The sequence below is a fragment of the Sciurus vulgaris genome (genome assembly GCF_902686455.1).
Source record: "Sciurus vulgaris genome assembly, chromosome: 9".
NCBI lineage: Eukaryota > Metazoa > Chordata > Mammalia > Rodentia > Sciuridae > Sciurus > Sciurus vulgaris.
Genome location: NC_136469.1, coordinates 113045471 through 113059439, shown reverse-complemented (window position 1 = coordinate 113059439; position 13969 = coordinate 113045471). Strand labels below are relative to the sequence as shown.

Sequence of the window (13969 nt, the reverse complement as noted above, 5' to 3'; positions counted from 1 at the left end):
CTCAAAATTAAAAATAAAAGGGGCTCAGTGGAGAGCAGCCCTGGGTTCAAACCTAGTACAGGGGGAAAAAAGACACAAGCAAAGTTGTTTTTTTGTTTTTTTCCCTGAGAAAATAATCCAGTTACTTAAAAGACCTTTTTTAAAATGATGGATCACATCACTTCTCAAAGCCACCCAACAGCTCCTCCTCACACCTGGAATAAAATCCCGAGGCTTTCCCCAGGCTTCCCTCACTTGGGCTTCCTTTCTGCCCCACTCCCTGCTTCTCTCCAACAGCCCCCTGTTTCGACCCGGCCACTGGACGACATGTCCGCTCATTTCCACCCTCTGCCTGAGCACTCACTGCCACCTCCACTGCCCACTTAAAGAGCCCACCAATTGTGGACCCTTTGTCACTCTCTCTTCTCTCCCCTTTCTTTTTTTTTGGGGGGGGGGGAGGGGGGTTTACTGGAATTGCCCAGGGGGCATTACCACTGAGCTACATCCCTATCCCTTTTTTTTTTTTTTTTTTTTTTTAAACAGGGTTTCACTGAGTTGCCCAAGATGGTCTTCAACTTGTGATCCTCCAGCCTCAGCTTGCTGAGTAGCTGGATTCAAGCTGTGTGCCTCCAGGCCTGGCTGTGCATTCATTCTTATCCCTTTTGAGTACCTATCTTTTTAGTACTTTCTCTTCTCTAAGGTGCTCACTGCTCCTAAAGCAGGGTCTGTACTGATCAATATTCAATGTTGGGAAATGAAATCATCCTGCTTGGGTAGATAATGAGCCCTTAACCATACTGGTTCCAACAACTATTAGTATTGAAAGTCCTTCCTTAGGTCTACCTCAGGTCCTTATTGCAATAAAAGCACACATCCTTCACTTGAATCCCAGAGCGAAGGACGATGGTTGGCCAACAACCTCTAAGTAATACTTCAAGACCACAGGCTCTGGGAGGCAAATGAAATGGACCTTCCTCAGAAACCACTCTGGCCTGTCTGTTGTGAAGCTGAGGTCACCTGGTGGATCCAGGCTCACTCGGCACCGTGAATGTGTGAACACTAGTAGACCTGGGACCACTTAAACTGCACAGTACCTCTTTCACTTCTATAACCCCAGGACCCAGCCCAGTGCCTAGCACAGTGAGCTCAGCAGAAATGCGCCCGAGGAATCAATGTCCTTGATGGAGCTCAGAGTCCTCCTCCAACTGAACATACTTCTTCTCATTACTGTCCCCACACTCACTTCCTATCCGAGAAGCATTTCCAGTCATTTGAGTCATGTGTCCTCACTTCCTGTCCTCTTTCTTTACAGTATACTTTAACAACATATCAACCACATCTGGAAGGTGCTTCTGATTCTAACATAATTCAAATGGCCCAGCATAGAAGATACCTAGGGAAAATGGGCTATGCAAAGCCACTTAAAAAAAAAAAAGACAAAACACTGGCAGACTGGCTGTGAGTGTTTGTGAGGCAGGAGCCCCATCTGGTTCTCGTCTGTAATCTTACTGCACCTAGTGGTGTGCCTGGCACACAGCCAAGGCCTACCTGTCAGGAGAGAAGAGTAGAAAATGACAGTACAGATTCATTATAAAGCCTACAGTAGCTTTATAACAAAAAGGTTTATAAAGCTCACACCTGCGTGGTGTTCTCCCTGTAAATGCATTATCTTGCTTTAGGTCACAAATGTACCATAATCTTCCTTCCTTCCTTTCTTCTTCCTTCTGGATTGAACCCAGGGGCACTTTTACCATGAGCTACAATCCCCAACTCCTGTTATTTTTTGTTTTGAGACCAGGGGTTCTTGCTAAGTTGTTGAAGCTGGCCTTGAACTTGCGACCCTCCCGCCTCAGCCTCCCCAAATCGCTGGGATTATACGTGTGTGCCACCATGCACATCTCTGACTTTTTTCTACTAAGACTCTACCATTTAAGAAGTCTGAGTGTCCATATGCTTTACTGAAGAAAGAATGACCTGCCTGATCATGGGCTATTGCCCCAGAATAGTGGTTGAGATTGAGCTTCCCTAATCTAAAAATCTGAAATCCTAAATGCTCCAAATTCTAAAACTGACAGCCACTGTGATGGCATAAGCAGAAAATTTCACAACTGACCTCACAGGACAGGTCAAAGTCAAAACACAAAAGCACTAAAAATGTATGCAATTACCTCAGGTTATGTGCACAAGGTAGGACGTATGTAAAACATGAATGAACTTCATGTTTAGAACTGAATCCCACCCACAAGGTATCTCAGTTTTTACATGCAGATATTACAAAATCTAAACCATTTCTGGTCCTAAGCATTTCAGACAAGGGATATTCAACTTGCATTAAGCAATAGAGAGTACATGCAACATATTATTTCTTTAAAATCTAAAATAATCTAGATTCCAGAGTACATGTGGCTCAGCAGGTTTCAGAGAAGGATGTCTCAGGATTACCCCAGTGGGGAAGTAAACTCTCCACAGTCACACCACATGTTAGGGAGCAGAGTCGGGACTGCAGTCCAGCCTAATTCTGCAGCCCATGCCTATGGCCATGATATGCTGTCTTTCTAGTCAATGAAGGGCGTGCCTTCAGAAAACAATTATTGCCTCAATTGCTTTTCTGATGCCGCTCAAAGAAATAGGACGAGATGCCGAGCTCGGCAGCACGCCTGAAGTCCCAGCAACTACGGTGCTGAGGCAGGGGGATGGCAAGTTCAAAGCAACTCAGCGAGAGTGCCTTGGGTTCAATTCCCAGAATGGAAAGAAAGAAAGACAGGGAAGGAAAGAGGGCAAGAGCGAGAAAGAGATGAGGATGCAGCAAGGTGAAGGTCCAGGCAGCATGGGTTGCCTCTGTGAAGACCGCTTTGGACTAGGGGTGACCCTGCCTGACTTAAGGCTCAGGGACAGCAGCTCCAGCACAGTGGATTTCTCAGAAGCCACAGCCCACATCACAGAAGAGGGCACACAAATTTTTGGTGATCCAAACTTTCAGCCCCTTAAACATCCCTCAGGATCCATTATGAAGTGTCCAGACCTGCTAGTGATCTGGAATGACCCCTCCACATACTTTTTCTCCTGTGTGTGTGTGTGTGTGTGTGTGTGCGCGCGCGCGCGTGCCCTCAACATGTCATTGAACTCAGGGCTTCACATGTGCTAAGCACACGCTCTATCTACCACTGAGCTCCATCCCAAGCCCCTCCACATTCTTTTCTACTTGATTTTATTTTTAAATTTTTACTTTCATTTTTTCTTTTTCTTTCCACATTCTTTTTTAAATTAGTGAAGTGAGATGGGAATGCTGTGTGTGGGGTGTGAGCATGAGCGGGTGGGATGTGCAAGTGTGGAAATAGTTTATTTTAAAAAGACTGGTGTTTTCCACTAATGTCCACAATGTAGAACAACAATAAAGTGGGTTTCAGCCTTTGGTTCTATCCCCTAAACTAATCATTTGCAGAAACAAAAGATGTTGCTTAATTGGGGCCAGCAGTACCCTTGCTTTACCAAGCACTGGGAGTTGACGCCACTCTTCAGGCCTCAGTTCCTCCATGAAGCCTTGCCCCCTTTTCTGTTCTTGCTTACATATTGGTACCAGCTTTCTCTTATAGCATCTGTTAACTTGTGAGTTTGTTAACTGTCTGGTTGTCCCCACCAGACAGCAACCTTGAGGACAGTATTCTTGTCTCTCTCCACCTCTGTAACCCTAACTGCATCAAGCACCTGACACATCCTAGGAGCTTGGAAGGAAGGAAGGGAGGGAGGGAGGGAGGGAGGGAGGGAAGGAGGAAGGAGGAAGGAAGGGAAGGAGGGAGGAAGGGAGGGAGGGAGGGATGGAGGAAGGAAGGAAGGAGTCTTGGATTTCATGACAGAAAGCTGGGGGTGGGCTGGCATGTCCCCAGGGGACACCCACTGGACTTCTCCCACCTCTGAATTGTGCAAATGTTCTTGCCTGGGCAATTCAATTTGGCAATTCACCATAGGCTGTCCAGTGACCCGTTATCTCTACAGTTTTAAACTGTTGCTTAACTTTATTGTTTCTACTTAACTTTCACCCTGTTCAGCTGTCTTCCCAAAAAGATTATAAGCACTCTTAACGTAGATTATACCATTTTGAATTCCTCAAAGCTCCCACAGTGGTGTGTTACATCTACGCTTTTGAGAGTGTTGCTTCTTAGTACCCCAAAAAGTATTATTATCCCGCCCACCTTTTTTCTTTTGCAAATGGGGAAACTAAGGCTCGGAGAAGTTCAGTCCAGTGTGGGGAGGTGGCATGGGAATTCAGATATTCAGATATTCATGATCTTCTCTTCCAATGGAGGTGTCTCATCAGAAATCAGTCTTCCTCCTGTATGCTTTTGGTCTTTGGTTTCATTTTACACTCTATTAAAGTTTATGAATTTTAACATCTACTGAGCCCCTATAACTGCCAAGTACCTAGCTGATCCCCGTAGTGAACAGGAGAGATGCAGCCTTTATTTTACCCATACTATATAACATATTACCATGACATAGATCCCATTTTTCTCTCAGGACTGGTTGTTTCTTAGAGGCTGCTTAAGCACGCTAACACATCAGCCCAGAGAAAGCAGGGTCCTTGCTTGCCTTGTTCACACATCTGGCATGTAGAAACAGGGAGCTTAGAAAATATTTTGCAAGTGGATCTAACATGAAATCAGGCTGTGTCTTCTAAAATAATCACAGGCAACAAATAAGAGACTATAATACACACACGGCCCATAAATGGGTATTCATTTTTACAGTAATGAATCCAGTTACTTAGGCATAACGTGACACTTCACAAACTATGCAGATGAGTTAGTTCTGTTTTCTCCCCAAAACCCCAAAGTACAGGAGTGTCAAATGAGAAAACCTGAAGTAAGCATTGGAGAGCTTATATCAATTTTTTAAAAATGAGAGTGGCCAAAGAAGGAAAAACGGAGTAGTTGTTTAAATGTAAAATACAGATTCTATCTTTGCTGCTATGGATGACCAGCACCAGGACAGAGAAAAGCTTGACTCAGCAAAGTTCTCTAGAGTTTTGTGAATTATCTCCCCCACCATCTTCCAAGGCCCCACCCAAATCAGAAGACTTGGTGGCGCAAAAGTAGGATTTTTCTTACTTTGCTTAGTCAGGCCCTTTATGACAGTAAAGGCTTGTTCCTGATTTCTCAATTCCCGATTCCCCCTGACAGCACAGTCTGATTCCTGTGCATGAGAAACCACAATCAAGTAGATCAGTCAGTGCTCCTTCAAATCTATACGTTTTGAGCAATTTTTAGTATGAGGGGGCAGGATGCACCTCACTTACAATAGCCGGATGGTAGGTAGACACATTAGCAAACAGGTCTGTGAATCATTCACTGGTAACCATGCCTCACCTTTGTGACGTTACCTTCTTTCTCATTTTTCTATCCAGATCCTTTATAGATGCACAAACCAGACCAGTCATCCCAAAATGCTGCTGTCAAAAAACTGGAAGCCACTCAGGGGTGTCAGGAATTTCCTACCCGGCCAGGGCCACTGGAGATAAAGGTTTTAGCAGCAGCACAGGAGGAATCTGAATCCACCCCGTGAAAACTGACAAAAGTGCTCTTAGCACTTTACGTAAAGTCAGGCTTTGAAATACAGGGGCCTGGAGCTGTGGTCGTCCCCACTCTCTCCAGGTGCATGTGTCTCAGAGGAGTGAGTGCCCTTTATCCCACTCGGACGACCAAGTGAGCTCAAAGTGTCCTCACCAAGTTCAATGCAAACCCTGATCCAGTAGGAGCTCACAATACAACCAATTCCCTGCACGCTGAGTGACTGATCCCCTGGTTCTCCAGCTCCTGCCCCTGCCAGCCTTTGGTCACTTGCAAGCCAGAGCAGCCAGGAGGTGACGCCACCTGCCCTCCCCGGTCCGGTCTGCATCTGATAGTCTGTTTGTCGGTTCTACCCACCTTGTTGACTACTGGCTGCCACACCAAATCAAAATTGCTACCATTCCCTTTTCTTTCATCTTTTCACATTTTCGACACTGGCTTTGTGCCAGGCACTGTGTTAAGCCAAATCAAGTGTCTGGTTTTAATCCTTATAACAGTAGGCACTGTTAAACCCATTTTCAGTGAAAGAAATGGAGGCCCAGAGAGTTTGTCTTGTTAAAAGGCCCCCAAGAGGTAGGCCAGGACTTATGGTCTTCCTGCCACTATTCTGTTGTCTTAAAATAAGAGATTCTTCCATTAGAAGATCTGAAATCTCTTCTTCCTTCATCTCTTTATTCCATCAGCCTGTCTGTTGACAGTTATTAGAGGTCGGCAATGCATGGTCCCCTCAATGACTTAAAATCTGTTTCTTCTACTCTGCAACACACCCAATTTTACATTTTAACAGTTCTCACCAGCTCATGTGCTTATTTACCCATTGTACAGCTATTATTAAGTCAGTTCAATGTATTACAGTCTGTACCATAAGATTACGATCCTGGGAACAAGTTCTTTGAGAGATAATCTGCAAGATCCACCAGATGTAAGATACGCTAAATAAATATAGAAAGAGCCACCTGGTCTGCCTGGCTCCAAGACTAGCCACAAAGGTGAGTAATCACACTGTGAGAGTAACATGAATAAAGAACAAAAATGTGACGAGCAGAAGAAGGAGTGGTCTTCCTTTGGTAGCCTTAGAAAAAGTAGAACAGGTAGGCCGACAGGGCCTACTGGAGCCAGACCAGGCAGGAGAGGCAGAAGGCTGGGGTCTCAAAGACAGGCCATCCCGTGAAACAGACGGGATTGCATCAGGCCATGGAGGCAGATGTCATCAAATTATAGATCCCTCTCCTCCCCAGCTCGATTCCATGCTCACCAGCAGAATTCTGAGCATGATCTGGCTTCTCCCACCCAAGGCTGGGTACAGGGGAAGAATGCGTTTGTTTCCCCAAAAGTGACCTTATTGTCCAAAGTCTGGGCACAGGAATGTTCTCTTTGATATGCGGATGCTAACTCGCAATAAGGTGGGGCGAGGGCAGAAGTGCACTGGATTAAACAAAGGGGAATGAAGAGAAGGGCGGGGGATGAGAATGGGAAAGACAGTAGAATGCATGGGACATAACTTTCCTAGGTTCATATGTGGATACACGACCAGTGTAACTCCACATCATGTTCAACCACCCAACCACCAAAATTTGAAGCTCTATTCCATGTAGGTATGCTATGTCTACTGTCACATATAACTAGGAAGAAGAAATAAAAAAAATTGAAAAAAAAAAAAGTCTGGAGTGGTGCATGCCGTAATCCCAGCAACTCAGGAGGCTGAGGCAGGAGGATCATGAGTTCAAGACAGGCTCAGCAACTTAAGTGAGGCCCTAAGCAACTCAGCAAGACCCTGTCTCTAAGTAAAACATTTTATGAATGAGCTGAGGATGAGGCTCAGTGGGTAAGCGCCCCTGAGTTCGATCCCCAGTACCAAGAAAAAAAAGAAAAAAGTCCACAAATACCAGACAGGGCTGCTCCAAGCCACTGCTGCAGAAGAGGTTCACCTAGACCCTGTGTCCTGGGTCCTTCGTGGAGGCACTTCTCCTTACACTGCCCCTCACAGCACCCGTCTCTGGAAAGGTTGGGGAACAATGTACTGCAGCAGTGTTTGAAAATCATATTCCTGCACCTTAATCCAGATCTTCCATGTCAGCACCTCCAACGAAGGGCCTAGAAGTCTCTCAGTTTCAACAATAACTCAGTAATTCTAGTCACCAGGAAGCTCATCAACCACATTTCTCTGAGAATGTGGCTTGGCCCATTGTGGGTGAGGACCAGGAAGAGGCAACACATTCAATGCAACATGATGCATTAGACATTTAGGGTTTTTTAAAAAATATTTTGAGAACTAATAATACGTACGACAAGCAGTTTTTATTATCAAACCAGTGGTCCCTTTTCCTCACTCCTTTGCCCCCAAATCTATCAAACGTTGTCACAGAAATTTAAATTCTGCCTCACTGAAATTCCCCATGACATGACATTCAGAGATCAGTGAATGTCAGGGAGTCCAACCTAATGTTTCTGTTCTGAAAGACTAACACAGCCCTTGGCCCAATGCATTAAGCAAATGCACACACACTCAGTGCTTTCATTGGCAGCCTGGCTTGCTTCTTTCCTGGGGAAAGCCTACAGATATTTTTATGCACAATACACTGTTCCTTAGAATAGTCACTATATACATACACACATAACTCACCCACAAAATGTTTCCTTTCTATCTATGACTACTATGTCCTAGAAACTAAAATTTGTTTCACTGACAATAAAACATAGGACTGTTCAGAAACATTATTCTTAGAAAACAGCAGTGAAGAATTCCCTCTAAGGGGTGAAAGTTGTATTTAGTGAGCATCATGCTCCAAATATCATATCCTCAAGAGTCAGGAATTGATAGTAAGACAGGGTGAATAGGCTGCTTAAAATTATCCAAGTGGGGGTGGGATTATAGTTCAGTGGTAGAGCACTTACCTAGCACATGTGAACCCAGACTAGCTGGGTTTCGATCTTTAGCACCACATAAAAATAAATAAATAAAGGTATTGTGTCTGTCTACAACTGAAAGTATTTTTTAAGAAAATTATCCAAGGGGCTGGAGGTGTGGCTCAGTGATAGGTCCTTTCCTAAGCATGTGTGAGGCCCCATGTCCAATCCCTAGCACTGCAAAAATTAATTAATTAATTAATTAATTAATTAATTAAATTATCCGAAATGAGTGGATCCATATGTTATATTAGAATGGCACCTTTTTAGCCCTTGCTAAAATCAGAAGTACATTTTAGCGTGGCTGGCAATCTCTGAGTCAACCCCACATAAACCCATTTTGCTTCCTAAACATTATTTAACTGATAAACTCTTTAATGATCTGTGGTGCTTTCTTTTCTTTTTCTCCTTTCTTTAAAACATCATGGATGGCCATAAGATCCACAAAATACTCTCCAAAATTGTGATTATTTGTAATTATACTGCACGATCAGCCACAGGACAAATTCCTAGAATCATGCCTTCTAAGAAGGTGAAATATCGCAGATACCTGCCAGTTGATCTAGATAAGAAACCTGAGATTCAGAGGAGCAGGTGGCTTGCCCAGGCTTCCATGGCTGGGGCCCTCTGCTGGGCCCCAAAGGAGGGCTTTCCCACTTCACAGAAATGGAGGTGCTCAGGGTGGGTGCTGCCTGCTAAGAGACCCAGGTACATTTCCCTCGGGCCAAGGGCCCACCTGACCCACACTTTGGACTTGCCTCACCCAGGAAGGTCATGAACATCCTCCCAGTGTGACCTGTGACCATGTTACCCAAGCTACCCCTTGAAATCAAATCAAAAGAGCAACAGAACCGCAGTGATCCAACCCCCAAGTATACCCTCCAGGGGACACACAAGAGTAACTGCCTAGTATATTCAAAAGTCATGAAAAATACAAGGTGGAGGGGTCCCCCTCCATGACCCACAGAGAGGCCTTAGCTCAGTTTATGCAGACCAAGTAATCATGTGTGCCATCACAACGGGCTTTAGGCCTGCCCATAAAAATCTACTTACATTATCCCTGGGGCTCTTTCCTCCTCTGGCTGACTAGGATGGCAATGCCCAAGACCATCTGGAACACCACATGTGGAAAAAGGTAAAGTCACTGTCAATCTGGATCTCCAAATGAGTCCATGCAGGTGAGCCACCCTGCTAACCTCACACACATCCAGAATCACAGCCTAAGCAAGAAATATTTTTACCGGCTCTATGATATTTGGGGATCTATATGTTACTGCCACCTAGTCTGTTCAAATGAATATAAAAGAAATCTTTGAAAATTGAGCAAATCATAGCTTTATAGTAGGAGAAATGAATAGCAACAGTATATATTGGTTGGTTTATCAACACAAAGCTACAGAAGTAATCAAGAGGATTTAGGGAAGAATAAAACTAATATACTAATTTAGTTTTTTTTCTAGAATACAAAAAATCCCTATCTTGATTTTAGAAAAATTCATTTTCTCTTTGAAACATAGCATACCTTTCTGAAAGAATGTTAGAAATGATGTTTAGCACCTCAGGCCCCATCAAATCGCCCCCCACCACACACACACCCTTTTTTGTCCAAGTACAATGAAAATGATTCTAAAAGTATAATATAAAGCTGCTCCCCGCCCTTTACGCTGCAGTCATTTCCCCGCCTCCCAACTTACAACCTAGCTTGTCAATCTGTGAACATCCTAGCTCGCTATTGGTTCATCAGTCAGCTTGCAAGTATCCTTCTCTGTTATTGGTCCCCTGTTAGCCCATGGAATCCCACTGCTTAAGAACAGCTCTCCCGCCATTTTCTCTCTCTCTCTCCTCGCTTTCATGCTCTCTCCTCCTGGCTTTTCACTCTCTCTCTTGCACCACTCTCTCTCTTTTCCTCTCATTTTCTCTCTTACCCTGCAGGGAGACACTCTGTTTGCTTAATAAACTCTTAAGTGAGTTCCCACGTCTGGAGTGGTTTCTGGGTTCTTACATTGGTGCCGTGACTTGGATGGGCTCTTCTACTGCCACTTAGGTGGGTGCAATCCCATCCTACCCCAGACCCCCAGATACTGGTCTCACCTTCCATTCGCCCGGACGCTCTCCACATCCACCACTGGCCTTCAGATTGGTGAGTTTTCCCCTAGGTCAGCTTAAACACTCCTCTGCTGACCTGAGACACGACCGTGGATAGTCCAGTACCCTCGAGGCAGTTGAGGAATGGGGGCTCCCCCATCCACGACTTTTGCAATTACAGCTGGCCCCCTTAGTGGACCTTATCTGATGGTGGGGTCCTGATCTTTATGGTGGAGATTCTCTCTCAGGGTTGAGGCTCCTCTTCATGCTCGCTCTCGCTCTCAAAATTCTAATGTCAGGTCCTCAACTCTCTCGGCTTTTGCCTGGCCCACACTGATGCTTGTGTGACGATCCCATCATTGTGCTGCCTTCTCGTCTTCAGCCAACTGCTCTGACCTCGGGACACCCTGGACACTGACTCAGCTATATCAGTCTCCACCATGGGATCTGGGTCCTCTATTCCAGCAGATTCACCACTGAGATGTCTACTAGACAACTTTAGAACCCTTCGCCTAACCCCCGGCTTAAAGCCATCAAAACTTATTTGTTTCTGTACCCTTTAGATAATCAATCCAAAATGGCATGTAATGGCACACAGCTTCTGTGAGCGAGCGGGCAAATGGAAAGGGAGTCCTTATCTTCAAGTCTTTTCTTTCTTGTGCTTCTTTGCTCTTCCTGCAAACTCGAACCCCTCCTTTTGGCTGCTTCTCCCCCTCTTAATCCCTCCTCCTTCTCCAACTTCGACTCAGCTAACAAACCACCCCCATACCAGTCCACTGCAGCAGAGGCCCTTCTGGCCACTGCTTCTCCATCTCCTTTGCCCCGTTCTGTTTCTGTTCCCCTGCCCAGCCCACCCAGTCCTCCTGTACGAGGTCCCTTGTACATATTCTAGTCCCCCTACGGGAGATGGCCGGTGTGGAGGGAGTAACTAGCCCAACAGTCAGTGGCATGTCACAGTAAGGAGTATGATATAGCAGCCCCATTCCTCAAAAGTAGTGGGAGATAAATGTTTCATAATTTTTTGCATCCAAACCTGAGTTGATCACTAACCAGGAAAAAGGGTTAAAATGCCCTTGGCATCAAGTTTCTGCTAGAACCTGTTAGCTCAGCTCCTTTTAGATCTCAGTAAAGGCTTACATTGAAATGTAAATGGAGGAAGCCAGAAGGCTTAGTGGGAGACCAGTCTCAAACCCAAGGGGAGAAAAAAAGGAAAAAGTTTTACCTGAACTCCAGCAAAAGAAATTATATGATGCTTTACCAAAACGATTAATGGCATATCATTTTTCCAGGACTCTTGTTTTTTTTCTTCTTAAATTCTATATTTTTTTGAGCTCATGACACTAATGTCTTAAAAACACTAATTTACTCTTAATATTATGTCTATTAAGTTCTATTCTTTAGAACAACTAGTCTTAAAAATTGGGGTTTATATAATAATGATTAAACAACTGTTAGAGTATTGTACTATGTTACAGAGTCTAAATTTTTCTTTAAAAACTAAATTTGGTAATATAAAGATATCAAAGTAATTGTGGAATGGTCATTCTTTGTATATTATATGTGTTCATGTTTTCCAGATATACAAGCCTTTAAAGCAGAAAATTTATCAGGCTGCTATTCTCCAAATTAAACTTGTCTGTAATGGTAGTTTTAAACTAATAGGAAGAGTAAATGTTATTGGAGATTTATTTCTATCATTTAATGTTCTATTATAGGACCTGTCATCAAGAGGGTGTATGTAAAATTTGTTACTTTTTACACTGAGATAAAAAAAAAATTTAAATGTAAATGTATTTCTAAAAGTTAGGGAGAGCCTGATTTGTTTAAAGGTTAATATCGTGAAACATGAAAGCATTTTGCCACTATGCCACACAAAAGGAAAGTTAAAAGTTCTCTCAGCCTTTCTTGAATTCATGTTTTAGATATAAACTAATGTTCATATAGACTCAGGAATCAATATATGTAAACTCCTTAAAATGACATTTAGGAAACAAGGAAAGATCAACATCAGAATTAAAACACTTCACTTAAGATTTGTAAAGAGCCACGCCTTACCTGAGATAAGGCTCTGCCTCCCCTCCCACCAACTGCATGTTAGAGTGGCTCTAAAACAAGCCAGACTCCAGCTTCTTTGAAGTTATATTCAAAAGATTGGTTCTTGTTGTAAAAGTACTGTGATCTCAAATAGGAACGTAGAGCTCAGCCAAAATTCAAGATAGCTATTATACAAGCTGAATATATTTTTACTCTTGATAATTTCATCTTGTAAAACTGTTACCTGATTTGCTGAGGTACTGCTTCAAGAACACAGAACCTAGGTAACTTGTGCTAATAAGCCATCACCTACAGAACGGATAATATATAATGGTAACTTCCAGTACTAATACAGACTCCAGTTAAATAAAAGGGTAAATAACTGTAAAGATTTCTGTCATATATAAAAAGTTTATACAAATAAAAATACTGAATAAATCAATAGAAAAACAGGCAATAAATATGACTAAAAAAGGACAAATGATACTCTCAGGTATTTCTGGCTGGAGTATATAGTAGTACAATCTTTATGGAGGACACTTTGGCAATATCTATTACAAACTGCTAACACATACACTTTTTTTTTTGTACTGGGATTGACCCCAAGGGAGCTCTATCACTGAGCTATACCCCCAGCCCTTTGTATTTTTTATTTTGAGATAGGGTCTCACTAAGTTGCCTAGGTGTTCCTTGAACTTGCGATTCTCCTGCCTCAGCCTCCTGAATCACTGGGGTTTCAGCCATGAAGCAGAGCACCTGGCTAACATGTATATTCTTTAATCCAGCAATTCTAATTTGGGGAATTCATCCTACACATACATTTTATGCTTATGAAATGATGTGTATAAGAATGTATTATGATATTGTTTGTAACAGCAAAAACCTGGAAGCAAATCAAAAGTCCACCAAGAGTATACTAGTTAAATAAATGATAGTACATATACATAATGAAAACTATCCTGCCACTTAAAACAAAACATAAAACAAACACAAAACCAAAGTGTGAATTCTTCATGTGTTGTTATTGAGAGATCTCAGGATCTCTTATTAAGTGAAGAAAAAACAAGTTATAAAACAATTCACTTCTGTGGAAAAGAGGAGAAAGAACAGAGTCTATGAGCATATTTGCTTGGAGCATAAAGAAATTCTCAAAGAATACATTAGAAATTAAAAGCAGTTGTATCCATACCTAGTTTATTTGAATAAAACAACAACTTCACATTGAGAAAGTGTCTATCTTTATCATTATGCATTCATTTAAAAGCATAATACAAGCCGGGTGCAGTGGCTCCCTCCCAGCTACCCTGGAGGCTGAGTCAGGAGGATCACAAGGTTGAGGACAGCCTGGGCAACTTGGCAAGACCCCATCTCAAAATAAAAAATACAAAGGACTAGGGATG

At 43.1% G+C, this 13969-nt stretch overlaps 1 protein-coding gene and 1 long non-coding RNA gene across 5 annotated transcripts in view; both read right to left on the bottom strand.

The window, feature by feature from the left end:
* The window catches only part of RBM47 (RNA binding motif protein 47), a 162931-nt gene that overhangs the window by 99606 nt on the left and 49356 nt on the right, over positions 1 to 13969 (bottom strand). The gene's annotated exons all lie outside the window — the stretch shown is intronic.
* Positions 1 to 13969, bottom strand: part of LOC306669065 — a 512353-nt gene that overhangs the window by 449837 nt on the left and 48547 nt on the right. The window lies entirely within an intron of this gene.